The sequence below is a fragment of the Cornus florida genome, unplaced genomic scaffold, assembly GCF_030987335.1.
Source record: "Cornus florida cultivar Cherokee Brave unplaced genomic scaffold, ASM3098733v1 CherokeeBrave_3.0.0_Hap2_Chr03, whole genome shotgun sequence".
Lineage (NCBI taxonomy): Eukaryota > Viridiplantae > Streptophyta > Magnoliopsida > Cornales > Cornaceae > Cornus > Cornus florida.
Window position 1 is genome coordinate 27,403,425 of NW_026775573.1, and position 10,019 is coordinate 27,413,443.

Sequence of the window (10,019 nt, forward strand, 5' to 3'; positions counted from 1 at the left end):
AGGACCAATAAGTCCTACTTTTGAGTTTTTTATTTTTTTTATTTTATTTAAATCCCAAATCACTAAATCTTTCATTTGTACCCTTATTAAATTACTGTATATATACTCTTGCTACTTTAGATATAAATTTAGACTCAAACTTTCATATATACCCTTACAAAATTACAAAATTAAACATAAAATTTGTAAATTTCTGAAGCTTGAGTTTTTTTTTTTTTTGAAAGGTAAAATATATGATTCAAAGGGCTGAAGCTTGAGTTTTGGTGATGGTTTAGGACGATGAGATATGCTTCATCACTTATTATAGGATCCATAGAGAACATGACCATCCCAAGTGGTGGAATTTACGTTGACTTACCGCATGAAATAATAAGAAATAGTTACCGAAAAGGATTTTGATTTGTCAATTACCCGTGTGATTTATCAATTGTATAAATAAAATTTTGAATTATTTATTTTTAGTTCAAGCGATTATTTTATGTGTAAAACAATCAATCAGTGTAATGCCTGAACTCTACAGAAGAAAATATGTTAATGTGACCGTATAAAAAATTTTACACATTAGTGATGTATCTTAACAAACTGCCGAAGATAAAAATAAATAAAATAAAATATAAAAAATTTAAACATCAAATGTCTATTTTACATAAAAGAGTGTTTTATCATGTCGTTGGAGATGCTCTCATATATCGAAAAACCGATAGTAAAGCCTTGCCCTTCGCATTGGGGTTGGCAGGTCCTAAAAACCAAGAATTGCTTGATGCTATGGTACCATGGTTGAAAAGCAGCATTCTTGTCGTATGGATCTGGATGCCCACCTAATAGACTATGAGACCCTGCCCCTGACTGAGCCCCTTAATTCGGGTAAATCTACAGGAAGGGTTGGTCTTCCATTATAAAGCAGCAGGGGGATGACGAATAAGTATTGAGTCTCTTTAGGTAAATCTTGAATAAATGCAATTTCCCGTGCAAATTTAAAACTCGTCCCATGAGACTCATTAACTACTTACTAGGCTTGTGATGACTTTTGCCCGAATTTTTAGAATTGTGTCCAAAAAAATGTCGGTTAAGTGTTCAGAAAGTGTACTCGAATAAGGTCACGGCAAAATGGAAGACCTTTTAGTTGAAGGAAGTCTTTTTTGTACCTGAGTCGAATCCTGGCCAGAAGCAAAGGGTAGCACGCAGGGCACACGTGATATATCCATACTTGTAGAATGTTGTCCCTTGATGATTTAACCAATGACGCCAACCAAATCAAAGGAAGTTCTTCGGTCAAGTCCACTCTACGAAGTATTCAAAATAATAAAATTAATTTTAATTTATGGACACATATATGAATTGTCAGACACGTATTTAATGAGTGTTCGAGAATTATCGGTATCTGACACTGGTACGACCCTTTTGTAATAGTGTCCATACTTTCTAGCCTGTATGTAAAAATAAAATAAAATAAAATAAAGGAAAAGATGTAAAAGGTGCATTTGGGTCAAACCGTTAAATGGAATATAGTTAGCTGTATCCAACATTACAATAATGTAATGGCAATAAAGTTAAAACGCGTTCTTTGGGCCCCCAAACACGGGAACTTTTGGCCTTTCACACGAGAGGAGACTCTCCTTGAGCTGGTGGTGGTCATTTTCCACAAAATTAGGTATGCAAATCCACAAACATTGGGACATAAACCCCATTCCCATTCACATCACTCTCTAGTCTCTCCACTAAACAACTCTCACTAAACATATACTACTATATAACTATATATATATATATATATATTTGGATAGAGACTAACATAAAGTTATAAACACTAAAGTTGATTCAAAATTATATATATTTAGAGAGAGAGAGAGAGAGAGAGAGAGAGGGAATGATCTTGAATTGGCAACCTCATGTGTGAATCATGGCAATGTTATTGCTTGACTATAACGGTCACTAGGTATCCTTCAATCTTTTTTATATCTTTGATTCTTGGGTAATAAACTATTAAAAGCTTTATGCGAAAGGTAACTTTTAATGAAAAGGCAAACAATACAATTGCTTGCATAGGAGTTTTAGACTCTTATTTTTTAATAGGAGGTCAATTGTTCAAACTTTTATGGAGGTATGTGTGTGAGTACCAACCAAGTAAGAAATGTATACTCCTTCCGTCTTTTCATTTTGAGATGTCTCATTCCAAAATTAAAATTACTTTTTTTATAACATTCTTAAACTAATTTTAACTAAACGACTGCACTAGTTGCGGATTACTATTTTGTCTTTTATGCTATATTTGGAAGGAAGAATGGAAGGGGCATGGAAAAGGGGCATGGAAAAAAAATAAAAATAAAAAAAGGAAAATAAGACATATCTTTCTTACTTTACAAATTTTTATCCGTAAAAAAATGGGTAGAAGAAAGAAAGAAAGACATGTGAATTATTATAAAAGTTTTAAATTAAATACTATCCGAAATTATACAAGTTTTATAGATTAAAATATTATTGAATATAATGGTAAAAATAATTAAAACTTTATATTTCCTTCTCTTTTAAGGAACATACTAAATTATCAATTTCTTCTCTTCTCTTCTGTCCAACCAAACAAAAAGAAGAAAATATAAAGTTTTAATTATTTTCATTCAATTTTTTTCTTTCCTACTGAATATAGCATTAGTAACAACGTATTTGAAACTTCATTCTTATCAATATCATAAAAAGTTGAATTTCCCGAACAAAATATGTATTTTGGGATAGAAAGAGTATATATATTTATAAAAAGTTGAATCCTTCTGGAGCGTTTCTCCTTTTTGCTGTCGCCCTCATTCCAGACCCCGGATTGAGGATCTCACCGGCGGATATGACGCCAGAAACTATGAAATGTTCACCGGATGGATTTTGACTTGCAACCTCCGTTAACGTCTTAGGGTCACTCTCCCATTAATTGGGTTGTCTGGCCAAATGGCCCACAAGTGTAATTTCTTTAATTTATATCAGTTGCTTAAAATTAAAAAATAAAAATAAAAAAAAAAAAAAAAACAAATAAACAAACAAACCAAATATTAAACCAAATGGTTGAAAAATCACAACCTTTAAAGGTGAGGAGAGACCATGCGTTTTGTTAGCCAATTTTTATTTTTATTTTTATTTTTATTTTTATTTGGGTACCAAATCAAACAATGTTTTATATAGTGACCATTGTGAGACTATTCAATTTTATTTGTTAGACGAAATGGGTTGTACATAAAAGTTCATTATAAACCACGGACCTACACCTAGATAAGTTTTGTTTTTAATAATATATTCTTGTCAATTTATTTTTTAATTACATATTCATAAAATATTAGTGTTGTCCTACTTTAAAATTATTTTTTAAAAAATCAACATTGTCCGGTCCCTCTCATAATTTACCCATTACGCTCATCTGATTCATGTCATGTAACGGAATGAATTGACTCTTTACGAAGAAAGAAAAAGTATTTATATAGAATAGACATAAAGCTATTTTTTGAAATACAAAAGTTTTATATATATATATATTTAAGCTGTCCCACTCTTTATCTTAGATCATCCATGTGATCTGAAAATGTTGTGAATACAATCAACAACATTTTTTTTTTTTTTTTTTTCTAGATTTAACATAATTTGTTCTATTTTTTACTTTGAATTTTTATTATTTGTCACCAAAATACTTGCTCAACTAACTAGCCTTTGATTTTTAAGAATTTTTTTCAATATTCAATTGGGAAAAAATTAAAAATTTATGAGTCTTCATTTCCAATTTTCCATCTTTAAACAGGAAAAGTTTATTTCTTATAGTAATAATTTTTTAGTAGAACATAAAAAATAAAGAAATTACTATCTACAAATTCCTCATGTGTAGTGATCCGTGAGAAACAAGTATAAAGAAAAAGAAAAGGGGCAAAGTGAGAAAAACATCCTTAATATTTTAATTTTGGACAAATAAAATTTATATTTTTTATTTTTGGGTATATATAATTCCGTTAAGTTTTAAAAAATGAGCAAAAAAAAGGCTTATATTGTGATATAAGTCCGTTAAGTGTAAAAAAAAGCAAAAAAGGGTTTGAAGTGCCACATATAATGTGTAATTTTTTTTTTTTTTTTTTTTTTTTATCTCCATATACTGTCATATCACCAATGTATAAAATTATTGTGTATTTTACATAATCTTTTTACACAACCACATCAGTATATTTCCTCTATCATTACATATCAGATTTACACAAAAAAAAAAAAAAACATATATATATATACACACACAACGATGGGAGATACTCGAAGATATAAAATTCTGAAAAAACACTTATAAGGGCAAAGTGAGAAAAAAAAAAAAAAAAACACCCCTAATGTTTACATTTTGGACAAATAACACCCATATCCTTTATTTTGAATATATAAGTCTGTTAAATTTGAAAAAATGTGGCAAAAAAGGTCTTGGTATCATTGTTTGGTTAAAAATTTATTTATATGCATTGTAAATGACATTTTTAAGGTATAAAATTTTAAAAATACTATTTTCTCTTCCGATAATGTTCTTTTATATATATATATACACACACTTGTCACATTTAATTAGTTTTTTTGAACTATTTTTTATTCAATTGTAGAGAGGAATACTTTACTATTTTCAGCATTCATATCCATATTTATACCAAAATTAAATGTTAATGAAGTTTAAAACGTACAGAGGTTATATATTCTATATGCATACCATAAAGAGTATTTTTTTTGCCCACAACCCTATATTATATATATAAAAAGAGGGACAATTTAGTTATTTCATTACTTTTTTTTACTTATTTTTTAATTCAGTTATAGAGAAATACTTTAATTTTTTCAGCATTCAAATAATTCTTGGGTTATACACCGCTCATGAACCAAAAGAAAATTATCAAGTTTTTGTTCTTCTTTTTTTATAATTTAGAAAATCTTTTATAAAAAGGGATTATACATATAGAATTACATATATATATATATATATATATATATTGGTACGAGGGTTGAAGGGTCACATAAATTCTAGGGTAAAGTGCAAAAAACCCCCTTGAACTATTGTGATTTTGCAAAAAAAACCCCTGAACTACAAGAAACCCCCCTGAACTATTATTTTGTTGCATTTTACCCCATTCCGGCAGTTGGGTTGATCGGAAAAATCAAAAGACAGATATACCCTTACTAAAACAACGTAGTTTTTGAAATATTGAACTTAACTAATTTAAAGACGCATTTACCCTCACTAAAACGACATAGTTTTGGTAGTTTCTTAGCTAAATAATTGAGGTGGCAAATTGTAATCTCCGAAACCAATAGGAAATCGACATATGTATCACAGAGTCCCACAAGCCCTCGTCGTCATCATCATCAATGCCATCAGATATTTCAGCGACAACCGCCTTTCACCGCGGCACCAACTGCATCTTCCGAGCCGGTTTCGTCGCCGCGATCAACACCAATGACCCGGATCACCAAACTGGAACTCACCTACTAGCTCCGAACTCACCACGGCACCAACTGCCTCTTCCGAGCCGGTTCCGCCGCCACTATCAACACCAATGATTCGAGTCTCCAAACTAAAACTTGACCATTCGCTCCGGCTCACCACGGCGCTGATGAACGGGTTTACCACGATGCATTTCAGGAGGATGACGATAAGGGCAATACCAGAATTTCACTCACGAAGAACCTGATTAGAGTGAGCACATCAAGATTCTGTTACCATGAGTTTTGCCGCTGAGTCAACTCATTCACTTTATGTACTCGAAGATGGTTGCTGTGTTGAGTCGGGGTGAGTTGAAGCCGTTGGTGTCAGATTTTACGACGGCGTTTAAGCAATTTGCTGCACACGGGCATGAAGGCTGTGATTGAGCAGGAGGATCAACAATTAGGTGACGAGTTGACTGAGCCGGCTCGAATTAGTGTGCACCGATTTGGGAACACGTCGTGCATAGATGATTCGTGCACCACTTCGATTTCTTGAGTTTTAAAACAAAGACAGAGAGAGGGAGAGGAGACCACGACAAACCGAGACTGATAGAGATGATTTGTGCCCACGAACGGATATTGAGTGTGATTGAGGTGTTTTTGGGTGTTTACATGGATTTTTTTAAAATCAGTGCGTTATGAAGAAGATGATGAACAGTTTTATATATATATATATATATATATGTCTCTATGTGTTTTGATATAATGGTGTGTTTGCAGTTTAGGTGTTTAAGAGGATTTTTTATTTATTTTTTAATCAGTGCTGTGAAGAAGATGGTGAACAGTGAAAAATATTTAATTGTGACTCTGCCGGATTGCCAACTGGAGCAAGAGAGATAAATAAACGATGACGACTCCGCCGGATTACCAACGCGTCGGCGAGCTTGATTTTGTCATTGAACTCTGCTAAATCCCAATTTCTTGTTTTGGTATTATATTGGGTTTTTTAAAATTTAATTCCTAGGTGTCATATGATTAAAATTCTCATCTTGATTTTCTGTAGAATTTCTCAGAAACCAACTGGAGCACTACCCTACGCTCCACAATTCTCCTTCCTAGGTTTGGCCATGGAGAATTTTGTGATGGATTTGCTTGGTGATTGTGAAAAAATATTCATGGGGTTTTGCGATTGGGTACATTTTCGATTGGATTTTGCAAATCAATTCTTGTGATTGGGTTTGGTGAGGGGTTGAGAATTTTGCGATTTGGTTTGCTTGTGATTGGGGTTGAGAATTATGCCGCCTGTATCACCAATTCCCGAAATTGGAGCTGCCACAGTGGAGCCACGGCTGCTGGTGGTGTTCGTGGATTTGCAGAAGAGAGGATTCCTACTTGTCCACAGCTTGATGGCTTGCGCCGAGGCAGTCCAAGAAGACAATCTCAAGCTCGCCGACACGCTGGTGAAGCACACAGGGTTGTTAGCGATGTCGCAAGCCGCTGCGATGAGAATGCTTGCAAACTACTTCGCTCAAGCCTAGCTCGGAGAATCTACAAAATTTACCCTCATCGTAGCATCAGCGCCTTCGCCGGAATCGCATCATCATTCCGGATCCTTAGTTTCTCGTCACCAAGCATAATGATACATGGTTTACGTATGAACAAAAAGGGTGTTAAAGTCTTTTAACTATCGTAAGGGCTTTTTTGTCATTTAATGAAAAGAAATCCATCACGTGACATGCAGGGGTTTAAAATTTAATCTCCGATTGCCGGATTGGGTAAATTTTAACCAATAAGATAGTTTAAGGGGATTTTCTGTTAATTTAGAAATTTAAAGAAATTTTGTGCTCATTTGGATATAACTGAGGGAGATTTATTGCACTTTACCCTAAATTCTATTAAGTTTAGTTTTTCTTCCGAAGGATGAACAAAAATTCGATCACATATGCATGTGCAAAAATTTCCTCTCTTTGAGTAAGCAGTTAAGAGGTTTCACACGTAGATAGTGCCCAATACGGGCTCCGCAAAGTATTGAAGGCGAGAGAAATATCAAATGGTCAAAGAAGCCCTATTAAATACTCAGGTTTTTTTTAATTGGGACCACAATGATCAAAACCTTTGGTATGCGTTACATAATATTTATATCTATATCCATGTGTCAATAATTTTAAATTATCGTTAAAAATAAATAAATAATAAAATAAGTTATCTTAAAGTTACCAGTTAAATATGTTAAAGTGTTCGTGTAAAATATGTATTATTATTATTATTATTATTTATGTCTAATGAACTCCAATCTGTAAAATTATTCTGTATTTTAGAGCATTTAAAATATATTTTGATATAAATATATACAACCATGTATAATGTGTAAATTTTTTGTGAGTTTGTTAAGATACATCATCACATCATCAATATGTAAATTATTGTATATTTTAATCAACTTTTTTATACAGCCATATCAACATATTTCTTTTCTATTCACTCTTTATCATTCCCTTTCTACTCCCTCTTTATCATTCCATTAACAAATTAAATGCTACATTAAGTAGGTTTGTAAAAATTATGCGAGGTTACAATGGTTGGTTATTATTGGGGGATATATTTATCAAAAAAAAATTTGTTGGAGGTAAAAAATAAATAATCCAATTTCTTTTTTATAAAACTATTATGACAAATCATATTTACAAAATATATATATATAAACGCGTTGAGAAATGACAGATGTATAGAACCTTTTCAACGAGATAGTGCTTTTTCAACTCTCTCAAAATGGAATTTATTCCGAACATATATGACATGGTTCCTTACTTCAACAGGTACAAATATTTAAATATTAAAATTTTAGATACTTTTTCAGACCTATTGCTAATACTAAGTAGCAGTCAACGATCGGAGATGCTCTAAACTATAAATAAAAATAAAAATATAAGTTAATCATTATAAGTTATAAATAAATAAATAATAAAATACAAACATAAGTTACCAATTAAAACATAAACATAAGTTACCATAAAATTATATATTATATATCAACTATAAAGTAATAAATAGTAATGTCCAAAACCCTAACAAAACCCTAATTTCCGATTGAGAAGAAAGTACCGGAGGAACAGGAGGCAACTAATCGATTGAGGATGGGGTAAGACATTGTTTCTGGTTACAAGTTATTTACGAAAAACTTAATCTGAATCTGCAACACTTGATCACTCTTTTTAAGATACGGTCTCATTCAATTTTCTCATCAATTGTCATTAATTATTATTTTTATTTCTAATGAAACATTTGTTTACGATATTGATGCTCAAGTATTCTTTATTATATTAAAAGAACTTGTGTTTTCATTTTTTTTTTTTTTAATTTTGAGAAGTAGTATTGAATAAAATTAATTTTTAGACTGATTTAACTTATTTGAGAAAGAATTAGAGAACAAAGTTTAAACGAATTTAGCTAATTAATTATTATTTATTGATGTCTTACAAAGAATCCTAATTGAAACTTGATAAAAAGATAAATATTGTACTAATTTGCATATAATAATAAAAATAATTTACATCAATTCACAAAAAATATTAATAATTTACATCACTTCCTTCTATTCCTGGAATTTGTATTACTAAATTTTTTTAGAATATAAAAATAAAATTAAAAATATTTTACTGTTAGTCTCCACCGTTCAAGGAACATTTTTGGATAAATTATACTGGCCTCGCATGGGGTTCCCTTTTCAACAAATCTTGGAGGAAAAATTAGAGTAATTTGACAAACAAGACTCAATATATATAGACGAAATTTCAAAGGAGATCAATATAATTTACTCTTAATTATTTAGGGTAAGTATTATTTATTTATTTTATTTATTTTTCTTTTTCACAGTTGTACTCCATTGACAGTGTTGTTATTGCTTACTATATGAAATTATGAAACTTAACGCGTTTGGCATCATGGAATCTGAATCTAAACTGACATTAGGCTATAAAGTAGATTAGTGAACTACCTACTTCAAATCATTGATTGATTTTGCGTCATCAACCATTATTTAAATAGCTTAATAAGTCTTAACTTGTGATTTTGAACAATTTTAACACTCTAGACATTTTTTATAATCTTTTTTTTTTTTTAATCTTCATAATTAATTATTGCTTACTATATGAATTATGAAACACACCAAGACTGCGTTTGACACAATGGAATCTGAATCTAAACTGACATTAGGTGAAAAATATATTGGTGAACTAACCACCCACTTCAAATCATTGATTTTGTGTCATCAATCACAATTTAACTATTTATTAGCTGAATAAGTCTCAACTTATTATTTGATTTTATCACTTTTGACTTTTTTTAAAAAATATTATTGTTTATAATCTTAGTTTTTTTTATTTACATAATTAATTATTGAATTTTGACTAGGTCTATTTTTTTTAATGCCATGTTGTGATATTTTAACATTGTGTCACAAGTCGCTGGTAAAGTCATTTGAATTCTTGACCTTCAATATTCTCATAATATGAGCAAGAGTTGTAACCTAAGTGTACCTCTCTCACATTTTGTCTCAAAATTTATACTAATCAAAATCTAATGATCGAAAAATATTATGACATCGC